The sequence below is a fragment of the Dipodomys ordii genome, unplaced genomic scaffold, assembly GCF_000151885.1.
Source record: "Dipodomys ordii isolate 6190 unplaced genomic scaffold, Dord_2.0 Scaffold62, whole genome shotgun sequence".
NCBI lineage: Eukaryota > Metazoa > Chordata > Mammalia > Rodentia > Heteromyidae > Dipodomys > Dipodomys ordii.
Genome location: NW_012267278.1, coordinates 3,862,079 through 3,881,634, shown reverse-complemented (window position 1 = coordinate 3,881,634; position 19,556 = coordinate 3,862,079).

The window sequence follows — 19,556 nt, the reverse complement described above, 5'->3', positions numbered from 1 at the left end:
CACACAATGTGTGTACCTTGAAATACATTGATTTCTATCAATCGTCGGTTACATGCAACTTCCTACAGTCTCAGATTCTTTTTTTTTTTTTGTAGGTCATGGGGCTTGAACTTTGGACCTGGGCGATGTCCCTGAGCAACAACGCCACTTCTGGTTTTCTGAGTGGTTTATTGGAAATAAGAGGCTCACGGACTTTCCTGTCTGGGCTGGTTTTGAACCGTGATCCTCAGATCTCAACCACCCGAGTAGCTAGGATTACAGGCGTGAGCCACCAGAGCCCTGCTCTCAGATTCTTTTTATAGTAAGAATAAAGCAGTAAACAAGTTGAGAGTTTTTGCCTTTTTTCTCTATTGAAAAACAAGTAGTAATTATTCTAATTTTTGGAAAGGCACAAGGGAACAAAGGCCAAAATTCTTCTCAATTGAAACCCATTTCTCTTTTGCTCTTTGATGCCACTGTATGTGATCAAATCTAGCCTAGAGGTGACTGAACTTGGGGACCCCTGGTTGGCTGTGGAAGCTTCATTCTTCCTGGGTGCTGGCCACCTACATCTTGCCAGAAATCTCACCTGTGTACTTTGACAAAGTTTACTTTCTATTTACTAAGATGAGCTTCCTCTTTCATAATGACTTCAGCAAACAGGCTCTGGACTACTTGGAGTTCATGTGGACAAGAACCAGCTTATCTCAGTCCTGCCTCAAATCTCTGCCCATTTCCATAGACACCTGACTTAATCTAGTCTCATCCAACGCCTCCTGCTTTTGTAGTGGAATTTCCACCACCTAAGCAGCGTGACTCAAAGTGGATCATCCAGCTGCTTAAGGTATGCCTTTGGAGCTCAATGTTTACAACAAAAACCACCAACCATCTTGTTTTTTCAAGGTGATAGCCCAGCAGCTTAGCAGCACAGAGAGGATTTCCCCATTCCTGGGTAGAAGCAGGGAGCCTTTCTCTTGACTTTCCTAACTATTGAGTGGCTCTCATTGAAAAGTTTCAACAGTCCTTCCTTAGGTCCAATACCCCAAGTCTTGGTAGATAAACAGGTGTTGGCACTTACAGATGGGGTTGGGAGGGGAAAGCAGAGAGAGAGAGAGAGAGAGAGAGAAAGGGAGAGCAAAGGAAGAGGTGATATTGTCCAGTAAGAACTGTACTCTTTACCTGACTTATGAAACTGTAACTCCTTTGTATATCACCTTTATAATAACGATACAAATTTTGTTTGAAAAAACACCTAAGCTAACTTCACTCCTTACTTTCAGCCATAGCACAGGGGCTCTTCAGCCTGTCTTCGTACATGACTCTACGAACATTTGAGGAGAAGCACTGGGTCTCTAAATGGATAATGCCACATCTTCAGCCTTGGTCATCTCATTTACCAAACTGGTGTTTAATTAACAACTAAAGACTGTGCTTCCTTATAGGTGAGTTTGTGTTTCATGAGATCATAAAGCTGAAGAATAAGTTGTTCAAGCTCACTGCTTCCTCAAGGAGCCCTGGTGTCTGGCCTGAGCCCAAGTGCTTTCACTTCTTACTTCCTCCCCGGAGGATTCCTCTGGAGACACTGACAAGCAGCCCAGATATATATCCTGATTACAGATTATATCACAGAAATGGCATATGTATGAGAATCGGCTGTTATTTTGACAATAAGACCTCATCCTTTCAGAACACTGATCTCTAATGCCACACAGGGGTGGCTCACACTTGTAATCCTAGCTACTCAGAAGGCTGACACCTGAGGATTGTGGTCCAAAGGCAGCCCAGGCATTAAAGTCTATGAGACTCTTTTTTTTTTTTTTGTCAGTCGTGGGGTCTGAACTCTGGGCCTGGGCACTGTCCCTCAGTTCCTCAGCTCAAGGCTAGTGCTCTACCACTTGAGCCACAGCACTTCTTCTGGCTTTTTCTGCTTGTGGTGCTAAGGAATCAAACCCAGGGCCTCATGCATGCAAGGCAAGCACTCTACCATTGAGCCATCTTCCCTGCCCCATCTATGAGTCTCTAATCACCAATTAACTAGTAAAAAGCTAGAAAGTGCCAGCTGTGAGTGGAAAAGCTAAAGGACAGTGCTCAGGCCCTGAGTTCAAGTCCTAGTACTGGAACAAAAAGGAAAAAAAACAAAAAAATATCCTGATCCACCAGAAATGGAGTTCATAACTTCCGGTGCTAAAACCCAGCATGTAGTGAGTTAGTGGAGCCCCTCATTTTGAGCCATTTAGACTAGAGTCTGGATACTTTGTGCCCAAAAAGTCAGGATGAAAGGGAAGATACAGACAAATCAGCCTCCAACAGTGGGCAGCAGAGGCAGCTGAAAACTGAGCATGTTGAAGAGCTTTACCAAGGCATCAAGGTGAGGCCTTGTTGTGGGGAATGATAGCTCCACCCATAGCTCTCCTGACCCTGAGAAATGCAGTGACTGTGTTCATCACCCTGTGTTCCATCACCAAGATAAGTACAGAGCAGGACCAAGTGCAGTATCATGAAAAGACTCATGTAAAGGAATTCCCATGCACTCCTGTTGAGATTTTATTTCCTGAAACCTACCATAACACCAAGAGTAAAGGTGACTCATTCTCCCTAAGCCTTGTGGATGGCCAAGTTTTACTTTATATATTTGCATGCAACTTATCCTAAAGATAAGGTGTATCATCATTTATGAAACTAGGTTCTAATGACCAGAATATTATATCACTGAGTGACAGGCTCTCAGGTTATGAAGCAATAGCTCCCAGTCACTTCCATCGTCTAGGAAGTATGTGTGACGGTTTCTACTAGGGCAGGCTTCATGGCTGACCCAGGCAAGAGCTCAGGCAGGCACACAGAAAAATCTCCTAATCCCTTTGGAGGACCTGGAATGTAGCCCTCCCTTTTTTGAATAATGCTACTTTACTTCCTGGATTATAAAGATATGATTTTACTAGAGGGAAAGGAACTGGATTTGTGGCACATTTTTGTGTGATTATTTCAGTTAATTCCTGTATGCAAAATGAACTTGTCAGTTTTGACGTGACAGGATGAAGCAATGGAGGTTTGCATTTGAAATTGACCTATTCAACATCCCTATATTATTACTAACTTAGCTTTGTTTGGTTTGTGCCAGTACTGAACCTGGAACTCAGGACCTTGAGTTCTTGCTTGACTTTTCTAGTCAAGGCTGGTGCTTTATCACTTGAGCAATACTTCCAGCTTTTTGCTAGTGATGAGAGTCTCATGGATTTGAACTTCAGTCCTCAGTCCTCAGCTCCTGAATAGGATTACAGCTGTAAACCACCAGCTTCCAACCCTACCTTAGTATATGGTTAAAGAACATTTTTTTTTTTGTCAGTAGTGGGGCCTGACCTCTGACCCTGGGCACTGTCCCTCAGCTCTTTAGCTCAAGGCTAGCGCTCAACCACTGGAGCCATAATGCCACTTCCAGCGTTTTCTGCTTATGTGGTACTGAGGAACCAAACCCAGGGCCTCATTAATGCAAGGCAAGCACTCTACCACTGAGCCACCTTCCCAGCTCTGAGAAAGTGATTTTTTTTTTTTTTTGTCGGTCATGGGGGCTGAACTCTGGAACAGGGTGTTGGCCCTCAGCTCTTCAGCTCAAGGCTAGTGCTCTACCACTTGAGCCACAGCACCACTTCTGGCTTTTTTCTGCTTATGTGGTGCTGAGGAATTGAACCCAGGGCCTCGTGCATGCGAGGCAAGCACTCTACCAATGAGCCACCTTCCCAGGCCCAAGAACATTTTTGTTATCTTATTATGGAAAATTTCAAATATTCTTAAGAGCAAAATGAATTTCTGTGTACTCATCACCCAGCCTCAACTGTTAACATTTTGTGTCAAATAGTACACAATTAAGCTTACGTGGAACACCTGCTATTTAAATTTTCCAGCAGGCTGGAACTTTTTGGGGGTGGCCTCCAGGAGAGCAGAACAGTCAAGCAGTGAATGTGATTAGAAGGGTGTCCACACAGGTTGAAGGTCCTCATTTGTGATTCATTTTTGGCTCCACTCTCTCTCTCTCTCTCTCTCTCTCTCTCTCTCTCTGTCTCTGTCTGTCTCTCTCTCTCCTCCTTCCTTCTCCTTTCTTCCTCCTTTTTCTTTCCTCCCCCACTCCCTGTAAATGTTTCTGCTTGGAGGACATTACTGAACTTTCAAAACTTTGTTTAGACCTGGGTTTATTAGAATAAGTTAATTTTTAGCAAATGATTTTTGTTCTGCAGCAGAAGACTTCGGACAGTATAAAATCCCTGTTCCCTGAGGATGGACAGGGCCTGGAAAAAAGGCTAAATGCTGTGATGTAAGAAAGCCAGATTCACAGGATTGATCAGAATGAGTCCAGCGAGTATTTCCTTTAAGATGATTTCTCAGGAATTATTTATATTTAAAACATTTTTATTACCAGTGACTAGGACTTGGGAATGGTAAGAAGGAGAAGGTAGTATCCTTTAAGTATTAAAAAAAAGAAATAGCTTGGTTGGGCACTGGTTGTCTTGCACTTATAATCCTAGCTACCCAGAAGTCTGAGATCTGAGGGTTGTGTTTGGAGCCAGCAAGAAAATCTGTGAGACTCTTATAACCACTAAACTATCAAAAAAGACAGAAGTAGAGCCAAGTAGTAGAGCGCTAGCCTTGAGCAAAAGAAGCTCAGGGACAGTGCCCAAACCCTGAGTTCAAGCCCCAGGACTGCCAAAAAAAAAAAAAAAGCTTAAACACATGATTTTTAGCAGTGGGAAAATATTATGGAATTGAATATAGAAAGGAGAATTACTGTTAAGAAATAATTTTTAGCTAATTTTAGCTAGTTTTGTTTTAATTTGTTTTTTATGATGGCAAGGATTGAACTCAGGGCAGGTGTTCTACTATTTGAGCCATGCCTCCTTTTTGTTTTGGTTATTTTCAGGTAAGGTCACTCTTTATGCACAAGCCAAAAGTGCAAATCTCCTCCTTGTGTTTCTCCAGACGTATAACACTGTGCCTAGCCACTGAGCCCTGGAGTAACACTCACATCCAGCTATTGGTTGAGAGGAAGTTTCATCAACTTTTATGCCAAGCTGGCCTCAAACTGGGATCTACAAATCTCTTCTGCCAAGTATCCAGAATTACAGGTTTGAACCACCACCTCACCTGGCTTGCTGTTTTATATGCCCTAGTTGAGATAATATGACATTCAAAAGTTGTCTGCCACCTCTTTTCTGAGCAGTCGTGACAACCGGCTCTTCACCTTAGGAAGAATCATTTGGATGGAACATTTCACTTCTGCCCTATAAGATAATTATGGCAGGACTTTCTTCTTCCTCTCTTTTTTGCTTGACTGACAAAGGCATCTTCTGCCTTTGAGAGGACTTTGCAGCAGGAAGTACATGCTGCCAGAAGAAAGGAATTGAGCTCTGAATGAGAGTCCACGGGGTTCAATATTGTAAGAACATCTCTGATTGGTATATGTTGACCTGACAATGAAAAAAGTTATCCTAGAATTCTGGCCCACACCCATCCCACTTTGTCCAAGAGAATTCATGTGGGTGGAGTCTGAACTTGTCATCAGGGCTGAAGCCTGCCGGGTGCTAGTAGCTCACACTTGTAATCCTAGCTACTCAGGAGGCTGAGATCTGAGGATCCTGGTTCAAAGCCAGCCCTGGCAAGGAAAGTCTGTAAGACTCTTATATCTAGTTAACCATCAGAAAACCAGAAGGGGCCATGTGGCTCAAGTGGTAGAGAACTAGCCTTGAGCTGAAGAGCACAGGGACAGCTCCCAGGCTGAGTTCAAGACCCATGATGACAAGACAAAAAAAAAAAAAAGTGAAGCCTGCCTGGCTGAGAGGACAGTTGCCCTGAATGAATGGATGGATCTGCCAACAGCCTCCTCCCACCATCCTGACTTCTGCCAGAGGTTGAGGAGAGAGACAGAGACACAGTGAGACTAAGCAAGAGAAAGAGAGAGCCAGACAGACTTGAATCCGGCATCACTTAAGCCATTCCAGTTGGTGAGGAATAACTGGCTTCCTGGAGTTGTGTCATGGAGTCCCCATAGCTTCAAAAAGGCAGGTCTGAGTTCTAGGTCCAAAAGCAAACAAAAGCCACTTTCTGAAATCAAAGGTGCCAGGTGACAATGCTTCTTATCTGTAATCTTAGCCACTCAAGAAGCTGCGATCTGAGAATAAAGGTTCAAAGCTAGTTGAGGCAGAAAAGTCTGTGAGCCTCTTATCTCCAAGCAACCATTAAAAAGCCAGAAGTGAAGCTGTGGCTCAAGTGGTAGAATGCCAGCCTTAAAAAAAAAAAGCTCAGGGACAGCACCCAGGCCCTGAGTTCAAGCCCCAAGAATGACATGAATAAAATGATCAATATAAAATAGTAAAATGAAAGGAAAGGAAATAAAATTGTAGATAATGACAATAATTCTCGACAGCCCTGTACTGAGCAACAAGACCAGACTGTTTGGACTGAGCAGAGATGCTCTAGGAAGGAAGGAGACTCCCCAGCAGGATGAGGACTCAGATCTTATCAATCTTCATGGTAAAGAGCAATGGGCATTTTGTATCCCCAAATGATAAAACAGTACATAATCATCATAAAATGAAAAGCATGAGAAAAGTTCATTTATATGTTAGTTATGAGATCTCATAAGTTTGTTTTCTTCCTTATGGCATGTTACATCTTTTATATTGATCTTTTCTTCGATAAGAAATGTACCGTTTTTTCATTAGAAAATATGAAAACACCTAGAATTTAACAGTTTTGCTTTAAGTGTCCTGCAAGGGTGCTTTCCCGAGCTGGTGTGTGAAGAGACAAGCCCAACCACCATCACCACCAACTACAAATTTTGGGGTGATAAGGGGTAGGGGGGAAGGAGGCAGGTTGTTTGGTGGTACATGTGTGTGTGTGTGTATGTGTGCATGCATGCACGAGCACACACACACATACACATGTACACAGCCTGGGTGCTAGTCCTGGAGCTTGAACTCAGGGCCTGAACTCTGTCCCTGAGCATTTTTGCTCAATGCTAGCACTCTACATTTGAGCCATAGCCCCAATTCTGCCCCTCCCCTCTTCTTAACGAAAGATAAGCGTCTTGTGCATGTTACTTCCCTGTCTAGCTTTGACCTGTGATCCTCAGATCTCAGCCTCTGAGATGTGAGCCCCTAGATAACAGGCTTTGGGGACCAGGGAGGCAGATCAGAAGACAAAGCTGCCTGTGAGGAAAGAGAGGGGTAAGACTGGAAGCAGGCTCGGCTGACCACCTCAGCAGCTTCACCAAGGTGGGTGACTTGCATGAGAGACCTTTGCGGTGTGTGTGGTGGGCAGGGGGCAGGGAGTAGGCATGGGCAGAGTGTAGATTTCTAGAAAACCGGACTGGAAAGATTTGCAGTGAGGCCCAGGAATCACAGGTGATTCTTGAAAGTATTCTCTTTAAAACCTGCTGCATGGCCCAGAGAGCCGCGCTGAGAGAAGAAAATGCACAGTGAGGGTTTCCCTAGGGCATCCCATGCTCACTTCAGCCCAGGAGCTGCCTCGCACAGTGAGCAAGGAACTCAGTCCTTCTGGTTCCGCAGAAACTCCTCCTGCGGTGATGTAACACTGGCTGTCCAAGGGTGGGTGCTGTCCCCTTGGTTCCTGCTTCACTTGCTTCTTGACTGACAACTCGAGGGCGGGGCACTGACTTCCCTGGGCCACCCACTGTAGTCCCTCTGGTGACACACAGTCAAGACACCTTCTGGGTGGTATCAGAGCCACACAAAGGGCAAAACACCATCAAGTCTTTGTGCCCTCTCTCGGGGGAAGTCTTCTTTGTCAAAAGTATTTCAGAAAGGAGAAACATTATATTGCTCCTCAAAGTACCCCCGCTGAATTTGATCTTTCTGTTGTTGTTTTAAAAGGATTCTGGTGGTGGCTCACGCATGTAATTCTAGTTACTCTGCAGGCTGAGATCTGAGGATCGTGGTTCAAAGCCAGTCATGAGACTCCAATTAAGCACCAAAAAAGCTGAAAATGGAGCCATGGCTCAAGTGGAAGAATGCTAGCCTTGAGCTAAAAAGCTCAAGGGCAGCTCCCAGGCCCTGAGTTCAAGATCCAGGACTGGCGTAGATACACACACACACACACACACACACACACAGACACACACACACACACACACAAAAACAACAACCCCAGCAGTATTCTAGGTCAAACATAAGTGGTGACATCTATAATACCAGCACATGCAAGACTGAGGCAATCTTGCATTGAGTCCAGCCTGGGCTACTTACCTTCTCTCACAAAAAAAAAAAAAAAAAAAAAAAGCACTTGAGCTGTCCTATCTGAGGCTGATGTGATTTTGTTCATCATAGGGGGGGGAGAAGGCATATACCAAACGGAGTCATCTCTTTTCCGACAGTGCCAGCAACTTTGGGCTCTATTATCTATAGATAAAGCTTTGAAGTCCAGCAGTGGGGAGAGCCCGGATGAACACATGTCCCCTCTACTTGTTTACCCTATGTGTTGCTTCGGAGCACTCTGACTGGGGTTGACATCACAGAGGCCTGAAGTCCAGGCCTCTGTGTAGGAGGCCCAGCACTGCAAGGCCCAAGAACTTCCAGTGGTTAATGGATGTGCACTTCACTCCTGTGGACTATTTGACTACCTTGGCTCAGTATAAGATTATTATGGTTATTACTAAAATTGGTTTTAATAATAGCAACAGCCATAAACATCACATTGGTGGGAATGAAGCTTAAAAGAACAATCCCCAGGGATTTAGAAGACCAACTAACCCAACAGAAAGCTTATTTTCTAAAAAAATCATTTCCCCCTCAATACCATCTTCATTGTGCACAGTAATCACCACTTGAATGTTCAGTGTTCAGGCCACATGCTGGATTTTTAATTTTTTTTAAGGAAAGGGCAAGGTGAATGGAGGGTAAATACAGCCATGATGTTCAATGCACTTCTGTGAAGATGGAACTGTGTACTTGGCTGGAGTGGGGGGGAGGGGTGTGGGCGCCTTGGGATAAATGGTGGGAAGAGTGAAGGAAGATGCATTGTAGTCTTATAACTAAAAGGAAGCAATATGTATTCCAGGGGCCCTACAAAAGAATAATAGGGGAAGCTGCTTATCAGTTCTAAGTTCAGAGACTAAGAGTTCTGTGAATCTAAGCAGTGTGTACTTGTACTCTGGCCTGTGGGCAGTCAAGGGAAAGAAGCAACAGGCCCAGGCAGACAGGAGAGAAAGAGGAAGTGAGGCAGGTGCAAAGAGATTTGCTGGCTGGAGGGATTACTGGCTGCAGGCCTTCCGCAGAGTTGATCCTGTCTGCCTTCAGCTCACCAGGCTTGCCAAGGAAGGAAGAGCCACCAACCACATCAGCCTGAGATTCCTCTGAGATGAAAGGAATGCCAGTGGGCGGCCCAAGAGGGGCACACTTGAGGGGTGGCAGGGGAGAGGGGAGAGGGCAGATACCATGAAGATATATTGCAGAGCAAGTCCACGATGACTGAAGCTCCGGATCCCTTATCTCCAGAGATGAAGCCTCCGGGCAGCCTAGGCCTCCCTCCAGCTTCTACAAATAAAATTTACAATAACTCCTTGTACAGCCATCCACGTTGTGCCAGATGATTCTACATGATTATGTGTGACAAAGAGGTGTGTAACAGGGTGGCTGCCTGGTTCCCCAATTCTCTGTATCACAGAAGTGAATCAACTTTGAAAGTCTGAGTAATTCAGGGCAGGGCTACCACCATACTTGGGTTGCTATTTCCTAAAGAAACTGGGATCTTTCCCAAATTTCCCAGATCTAGCTGGGGAGCTGGCCTAGGTAAAAGTATTGGATGACACCCAGCTACCACAAGACCAACCTATCACTGCTCAGGAGGAATTTCCCTATCAAAGGCCACAAGTGTGAAATTATGCTCTCAAACAACACCTTCTCAAATGAAAGTAGCATTCCGGGTGAGGAGGTGCTGACCAGGGGGACGCAGCGACTGCGGGTCAAATGTCAGCCCATAAACTGTCAAGATGACACATGATGAGGGCCTGGTAGAGGATGATTCATACGGATCCCCCAGTACCAATGGGGCTATTGGCATGTGGGGACAGTTGGTAGCTGTTTGTAGGCCGATTTGCAGGGAAATCACACATTATTAGGCCTTGGGGTCCTTGGGGTTGGAGCTACTTATGGCCGAAGCTTCTTGGAAACTAATGGAGGCTTTTGAGACTGGGCCTCCTGCACAGAGGCCTGCATAGGCTGGGTTAGTCACACCAAGCCCAACCAGATTGCTTGGAAGCATCACATATGGCAAACAAACGGGGAGGGAGGGGGAGAGAGCACATGTGCTCATCCTGGGTCTCCCTATACTATGCTCTCCCTCAGAGGAAACAGCCCACTCCTGGAGTTCAAAGCTTCCCCACAAGCTCAGAAGTAGGAAGCTGGGACAATACGTATCAGCTTACTGGGTCCTCTGGGTATAAGCCCACCCTGGAGCCAGCTCCTCAGCCATACTGGAAGCGAAATCTACAGCTGGCAGGGAAGACACGGCTGAGGAAGGCCTGCTCCAGGGAGCCTGGCTGAGCCAGCAATTACTTTTTATGGCATGGCATACATTATGATGATGGTTTCATTTGTGCTTATTGCCTTCTATTAAAAAGCAGCTTGAGTAAGACGATTACGGGGCATCAGTCTTCCCACCTCAGGAATCTACTCTCAAATTTTCAGAGAACTATTGTTTTTCCTAGACATGTCATTATTATTATTGGTTTTGCTCTGGTTGTGATATGTAAATGACTGGCTGTTACATCGCTCGTTTTATTAGCCATTACTCACAACCCCATTGCTTTGAGGTAAACAGAGATGTGCCCCGTAGGGCACTGGGAGGTCAAGCAAGCGATGCAAAGTCTCTCTGGGGACCAGGATGCTAGAAGCAGTCTTCTTATTCCTTGCCTAACCAACTTGCCAGAGCCAGCCTGAGGCGCTGTGAGCGAACACAATATGTTCAGAGTGGTGTCAGCCCACTTAGCTGGCACCACTGAACATAGGTCTAGAGTCCTATGTTCCTATGTTCCAGGCCTATGGTCCTATGTTCCAGGCCAAGTTTTACCATGGGCCTCTGATGCACTTAGCTTGGGGATGCCTTGCAGAAACAGTCTACTGACAGACAGTATGGCTTACTTGGAAGACATCCCCCAAATGAAGACCCAGTCTTTGCAAGCTTGAAGATGCCTGCGTCCTGAGTTGGAATGAAAGCCTAGTAGTCCGTGAACACAACCCACCATTAAGCCTCCCTTAACATGTCTAAAAGCAAACTTGAATTCTATCAGTGGAATCTCTTGGTCACCCAGGAGAAAAATACCTTAGAGTTACTGTCAATTATAAAATATGTTTCTTAGTCAGCCACCAGTGGCTAACACCTGCAATCCTAGCTATTCAAGAAGCTAAGATTTGAGGCTTAAGGTTCAAAGTCAGCCCAGACAAGAAGTCTGAGAGACTCTTATCTCCAATTAACCAGCAAAAAGCCAGAAGTAGAGATGTAGTTCAGTGGTTGATCATCAGTCTTGAGCAAAAAACTAAGGGATAGTGCTCAAGTCCTGAGTTCAATAATATATGCGTAATATATAATAATATATGTAATATAATATATATACATATTTAATATATGTATATGTAGATGTATTATATAATATATACATATAATAATATATAATATATGTATATTATATGTGCATTATGGCATAGTGTATATATGGCATATTGTATATTCTATAATGTACATATCTATGATTTTTTTTTTTGGTCCGGTTGTGGGGCCTGAACTCTAGGCCTGGGCACTATCCCAGCTCTTCAGCTCAAGGCTAGCGCTCTACCACTTGAGCCACAGTGCCACTTCTGGCTTTTTTCTTTTTTCTTATGTGGTGCTGAGGAATCGAACCCAGGGCCTCAGGTATGCAAGGCAAGCGCTCTACCACTGAGCCACCTTCCCAGCCCATATCTATGATTTTGAAAGATATACAGAAGCTTATAAAGCAACAAATAATAATGCCTTCCCAATTCTCATCCTACTCCTCAGAAGTTCAGTGTGTGCCATTCAAATCTTTTTTCCATGCACAAACCAAGACATTTTCTTTTGCTATTACTATCTTTGACCTTATCCTTGCAGTCTGTTCTCATGAATGTCTCTCATTTCTGTCTAATCTTTCCATTTCTATCCCAAGTTCTTCTCACCTTGCACGTAAAATGTCAGCATTTTGTGGTGAAATGAGTCAGGGCTTTGGAAACACATAACAGGTTCAAATCTTGGCTTCTCCACTTGGGAAAATGACACCTTCTTTAAGTTTCACTTTACCTACTCAAAGAAAAGAAATGATACTTACCCTTTGAGGTTGTTGAAAATGGATGAAGGACCAGCACGCAATAAGAGTTTAGTAACCATACACAGTGAATATTTTCTAAATGGCCTTCAGGATCCCTGTAGGTGACCTTGTGTCCCTTGCTTAAATTAATCTTCCTTAAGATTTTATTCTAACAATTTTGGCTTGGGGGGGGTGTTGAGGCGGGGTTGGGGGGAGTGGAGGGAGAGGGAGATGGGAAGGGATGGGAAGGGGAAACAAAGGAGGAGGCAACAATGCTTGATAAGAATGTACTCATTACATGGGCTGGGAAGGTGGCTCAGTGGTAGAGTGTTTGCCTTGCATGCATGAGGCCCTGGGTTCGATTCTTCAGCACCACATAAGCAGAAAAAGCTGGAAGTGGCGCTGTGGCTCAAGTGGTAGAAGGCTAACCTTGAGCTGAAGAGCTGAGGGACAGTGCCCAAGCCCAGAGTTCAGGCCCCACAACCGACAAAAAACAAACAAACAAACAAACAAACAAAAAGAATGTACTCATTACCTTGCTCATGTAATTGTAACGGTATTTTCACAATAAAAATAAATAAAAAATTTTAAAAAGATTTTATTCTAAGCTGGGCACTGGTGGCTCATGCCTGTAAACCTAGCTACTCAGGAGACTGAGATCTGAGGATCACAGTTCAAAGCCAGCCTGGGCAGGACAGTTGTGAGACTTTTTTGGGGGGGTGCGGGGGGGTTCGGTCATCGGGCCTGAACTCTTGGCCTGGGCGCTATCCCTCAGCTCTTCAGCTCAAGGCTAGTGCTCTACCACTTGAGCCACAGCGCCATTTCCAGCTTTTTTTCTTTTTGCTTATGTGGTGCTGAGGAATCGAACCCAGGGCCTCATGAATGCAAGGCAAGTACTCTACCACTGAGCCACCTTCCTAGCCCCAAGTTGTGAGACTCTTATCTCCAATAAACCACCAGAAAACTGGAAGTGGTGCTGTGGCTCAAGTGATAGAGTACTAGCCTTGAGCTGAAGAGCTAAGGGACATCTCCCAGGCCCAGAGTTCAAGCCCCACGACCAACCGAAAAAAAAAAGATTTTATTCTAATAGTCTCATGCTTCCCACTGTTGATAGTATGATCATAAATACTCTATAACCAGCACATCAACTCCAGTTGATTAGTAGTGCCTGCTTCAGAGATCTTGCTGGACCTGGTGGGAGAGAGTCTTAGATTAGATTAGCAATGTCTGTTACAGCAAGGAAAGTAAGAAATAGCAGCATCCCCAATCTACAGAATAAAGTCCAACATTAGTTCATCTTTCTCCACCCTCCTACAGAATTCCTTCCTTATATGTGCTGTTTTTGCCCTCTGGACTGGTTTCCTCTGGCTCTGTCAGACATGATCCAGTTTGTTTATTTTAATAGTTATTCTCTGTCTCTTCCATAGATAATGTTTGAAGACAAGAACTTTCTCTTGTTCTGGAGCTGGGCTTTTGGCATGACACCAGTAGGGGCTTGGTGTCTTGCTCCCGTAGTTCTCTCTCACAGAGTATTCTTTGATGACTAAAAGTCTGCCTTTCCAAGTGAGCCATGATCTAAAACCAACAATCAGTTTTGATGGGTCTTAGTTTGTGCCACATGTGATCCAACCTGGCATATAAAATGTGCTTAGTAAAACTGGGATTGGAGCCAGGCACCGATGGCTCACACCTGTAATCCTAGCTACTCAGGAGGCTGAGATCTGAGGATCGCTGTTCAAAGCCAGCCTGGACAGGAAAGTCCGCGAGACTCTTTTTTTTTTTGGGGGGGGGGTCCGGTCGTGGGGCCTGAACTCTGGGCCTGGGCGCTGTCCCTCAGCTCTTCAGCTCAAGGCTAGTACTCTACCACTTGAGCCACAGTGCCACTTCTGGCTTTTTTCCTTTTGTTTATGTGGTGCTGAGGAATCAAACCCAGGGCCTCATGCATACAAGGCAAGCGCTCTACCACTGAGCCACCTTCCCAGCCCCGAGACTCTTATCTCCAATTAACCACCAGAAAACCAGAAGTGGCACTGTGGCTCAAGTGGTAGAGTGCTAGCCTTAAGCTGAAGAGCTCAGGGACAGCACTCAGGCCCAGAGTTCAAGCCCCACGGACACAAAACAAAACAAAAATGGGATTGGCTGATTGCTTAGTTTTTCAGGAGGAGCCTTGTTCCAGCATTTGGGCCTGTGAATTGCATCATAGGAAGAACTCTGAGGCTGCAGGCCTCACTTATTTCCAACTGCTTTATTTGAGACCACTTTGCCACTTCCACTGGTAATTTCCCTCTGGTAAATTCTCCATGGTAATTTTCATAAAATCACAGTGTGAGCTGGTAAGTTTTATAAGATCACATGTTCCCAGAGTCAGTCACCTGGTGCCACTTGATTATTATAGCTTTCTACTTTCAGTCTTAGCATCCTGTGAGTACAGGAGGAAAGCATTTAAAGGGCTCAGAAAAGGAACAGTAAGCCAGGTGCCAGTAGCTAAACCTGTAATCTTAGCAACTTACAAGGCTGAGACCTGAGGATCTCAGTGTAAAATCAGCCTGCGCAGGAAAGTCAGAGCGGCTCTCATTTCCAATTAACCAGTAAAAAGCCAGAAATGGAGCTGTGGCTCAACTGTAGAGTGCCAGTGTTGAGCAAAGAGCTAAGAAACAGTGCCCAGGCTCTGAGTTCAAGCCCCAGTGCCAGCACCAAAAAAAAAAGGAGAGAGGAACAATATGGCTCTCTAAATCTTATGGGACAGAAGGATGGGATGGAGAGCTCAATTTCATTTTTGTCAAGGTGGATGAATTTCCAAGGGAGAAGTAATAAAAGTTTTTTTGGGTTTTTTTTTGGTCGTGGGGCTTGAACTAACTGGGCTTGGGCGCCATCCCCGTGCTCTTCAGCTCAAGGCGAGCACTCTACTGCTTGAGCCACAGCACCACTTCTGGTTTTCTAATGGTTTATTGGAGATAAGAGTCTCACAGACTTTCCTGCCTGGGTTGGCTTTGAATCGCAATCCTCAGATCTCAGCCTCCTGAGTAGCTAGGATTACAGGCATGAGCCACTGGCACCCGGCAAAAGATTATTAATTATCTCTTTTAAAAATATTTTGATTGGCCTTTTTTTACTCCAAGACATATTTTTTCCAGACATATTGTTTTAATTGAAGTTTTTTCTTGTTTATTTATGTCTGAGATCACATAAGATCAACATTGAAGATCACATTTTAAAGAAAAAAATTATATTCTGCCACCTCAACAACTGTTTTTATTTTCTTTTTTCCTCTGATTTTTCTGCAAAGCATATTTTTTTCACATAGGTATAACCAGAGTTGCTGCTAAAACCAATAGTAAACATAAGAGAGCATCAAGTATGTTTAGTTTATATTGTTTTCACAAATGTCTCTGTGATTGCAAGACCTTGAGCAAACTCCAGAGCTGTAAAATATCAAGGGAGTGGGGAATGGAAATGCCTGGTAAAAGAAACTCCTTTGCTTACAGAAAGACATTTTATTCATTCATTCCTATTTTAGATGGGCTTCCATAAGTTGCAAAAGATGGAATGCTTCACTCTGTCCCATGTCCCACAGGACTGGCTTCCATGGGTTTTGATCCCAGAGATGCTCAGTCAGTCCTCATTTGTTACAGATTCCATACAGGGCAGATGCATCTACTCACTAAGATTTATTTATAATCCCCATGCCTCCTTGAGGTTGTACAAGGCCATGCTATGACTTCTTGTTTTAGTTCTCATGCTATAAACAACTGTTATGGTTGGGTTTTTTTGTTTTTTACTTCTTTGTGCTTTTGCTGTTTACAGTGACCCTCAATGCAGTGTTGAAGTGCTGTGAATGACCCTAAGGACGGAAAGCTGTGATGTGCCTTACTGCGAAACTGCATGTGTTAGATAAGCCTCGTTCAAGAATGGCTTATAATGCTATTGGTGTTGAGTTCTGTTAAAGAACTATATATGTTTGGTGTGTGTGTACGTATATATGTTTATGTAAATAGGTTGTATATATGTATATTCTTCACATAGAAATACACAGAAGACATGGAATATACATACATAAACACATAGAAACACGCATATTCTTCACCAAGAAACATGGCTATGTATTTACTATCTGATGGAAAGGTGACCACAAGCTCACAGGAAACTATCCTTGTATCTGCTAGGAGTAATGGCTTAGTATTTGCTAATTTGGTGTTCCCATTGACATGTTAGAATAAAACTACAGTGAATAATGAGAAGCAATGGTAGGGAGAGAACTATAATATCTATCAGATTCTCAGGAGGGTTCTGAATAAAGTTCAATCATTACAATTCTGTGGTAAGGAAAATTATTCTGATCCCCTGGATCAAACTGTGAGAGTAGGCTCAGCAGGACCAGGTAGGTCAGTCAAGACAGCACTGGCTGCCATTTTGGTCTGTGCTTATCCCAGGGGAAGTGAAGAACAGCAGAACAAGGACCTTCCAGGCCAACAGAATCAGTCATGTATCATAGATACTCGCTACTTGCTCACAGGAATAGTATGTTTTAGAGCCTTAAGGAAACTGAGTACTTAGATCAACCTTCCAGTCAATGAAAAGAGTTATCCTTTTAATTAAAAAAAGAAAACAATACCTAAAACTTAAGAACATGATAATAGCTGCTTATTCATTGCCTGCTTAGTAGGAATGAATATTATCACACAACCCTTACAATCACCTTGGGAGGGAGGGCATGACAAGGCCTAATTAACAGATGAGGAAACTGAGGCTCAAAGAGGTCAGGCCACTGTAGGTACCATAGCTACGGTGGAAGGTGGAGCTGGGATTGCACGAAGATCTGCTTTAGGACTTCAAAGCCCACACTCCTAACCACTCTGGTGACCTTGAGCTTCCCAGATGGGGTAATGACAGGCTGTTTGCCTTGATTCTCCACCCAAGTCCTTTAAGTGTTAGGAGCCCCAGTGCGTTCATGATTGTGATTCATTCTGTTAACTTGTTCAGTGTATACTTCTAGCAGCCCTCAGCTAAGGTGGAAAAAAGTGGGCCATTGCTCTCTTGGGTGATGAACTTTAATTCTTTGGTTCTTCTCATATCATAGGGGGATGACAAACTCAAGAAGTTTCTAAAAATAGTGCAGGGACTTCAGCTTTGCTAGAAAACGGGTTGTTCTGACCTTTTGCCTTAAGGCCTCAAGGGTGATAAGTTCACTACTTCGCATGACATTTGGTTTTCCTCACATGTGGCTAGTTAGGATTCTAGTTACAGGAAGTCAGAGAGAACCTCTAACCTCCTCTGGGACTTTAGATAGCATTTTTACTCTCTTTCTCTTCTACTCTCTTTGAGATTCTTCCTGGGTCTACCCACCCTCTACCCAACCCTTGTGGTAATAGCTGCCTTTGTGTGCTCTGGGGCAGGTACTTGATGACAAGGGAAAGGTGGCCAGATGACCCAGTGATCAGGCCTTTGTCACCTGAGAAGTGGAACTGTCCAAAGATCCTAGTCCCAGCTCTTTGGAGGAAGGAGGTGCTGGCTAGAGAAAGTCATTTCATAGCTCCATCCACCCTGTCCCAATCTATTTAAAAAAAAAAAAGAGGTAATCACTTACCTCCCAAGCAGAGGTATTGGGAGGAGTAATTACAATGCATGGACACAGAGGCCAATGAGAGGTTTTCTGTAGAAGAATAGGAGCATGTTGCTTTCCTGCCTGTCACACTCTACCCAAGTCACTCATGTGTGTGTGTGGGGGGGGAAGGGACGGGTACTGGGACTTGAACACAGGGCCTGGGCACTGCCCCTGTGCCTTTTCATTCAAGGCTGGTGCTCTACTGCTTGAGTCACATCCCCTTCTTACTTTTTACTGATTAATTGGAGATAAGAGTCTCCTGGACTTTCCTGCCTGGGCTGATTTTGAATCATGATCCTCAGAGCTCAGTCTCCTGAATAACTAGGTATGAGTCATGAGTGTCCAGCTTCTAAGTCATTCTTCCAAGAGAGGACCATTCTCACATTGATGAGGCAAATAGGAACATGGATTAGCATTCTGGGCAGAGTTCACAATGCTTGAAATAGATTCTGTGAACCTGAACTTTCTGCTGATGGAACAGGCCAGTGAAGGGTACCTGGGAGGAACCAGCAGTCCATGGAAGCCTAGCCAGGTAAACTGTATATACGCATCTTTCCAACAGTGTGGGAAGTATTTGCGGAATTCTTTTCTCCTGGCACCTATGCCTTTGTGTTTGTAAATGAGATTGTTAAAGCACTGTAGAAGTGGATTAGGATGGAAGTGGAAGTGGTGTGGATGTGGAACAGGAAATGGCAATGGTTCTAACATTGCCTCCCTCTCCCTGCTTAGGAGCCTGGCTTTCTCTCACTGGTTGTAAGATCCTGCTCTTCCCACAGTAGAGCCCCTGAGCAAGCTGCCTTCTCTGCACCCAGGGCAGAATCCTAGCTGCTCAGGAGGTTGAGATCTAAGAATCACAGTTTGAAGCCAGCCTGGACCAGAAAGCCATGACACACTTATCTCCAGTTAAGCATCAAAAAATAAGATGTGGATCTGTGGCTCAAGTAGTAAAATGCTTGCCTTGAGCAAAAAAGCTTGGGGACAACATCCAGGCCCTGAGTTCAAGCCCCAGGACTCCCCCACCCCAAAACATACCTCCCCCAGTCACATGATACGCAAAAGCAGCATACCAGCACCCTACCTGACCCACCCCCAGCTCAATTTCTTCATGTCTACAAGAGATCCTAGAACACCCCCTCAGCCTGAGAGGGCTGATGGGGCTAGAAGGACTTGGGTAGTACCCTGATATCTAAATGCACAAGAAGTGAAAGAGCACAGTCCTTGGAGCCAAGAGGAAACAGTTTCAATCCTATTTTTACAATCTATGAGCTGTATACCTCTTACTTTCTCTGTGTCTCGGTCCCCTGTCTATGCAGTTGTACTCCCAAGTGGGTGGGACAGTGAAAGGAGACTGGTTGCAATATTGCCTGGTACATTAAGGTCTCCATCCACATTAGCTGTGCTGAGAAATGGAGAGAGGGATGGTTGTCATAGGTGATGTGACTCTAGCTTTGAGAAGTGAATTTTCTTTCATTCAATCCCTTTTTTAATTCCTGGGCCAATGTGAATTATGCTACCCACACCAGAAAAGCCAAAAGAGGGACTGGATCTTTTCCAATACATGCTGGGCTTATTTTCCTCTACTCCAATGGATATGATTGATGCCTCTGGCAGGGGTCCCCAGCTGGATTCCATTTCCCCTGTGTTTCCTCCAGA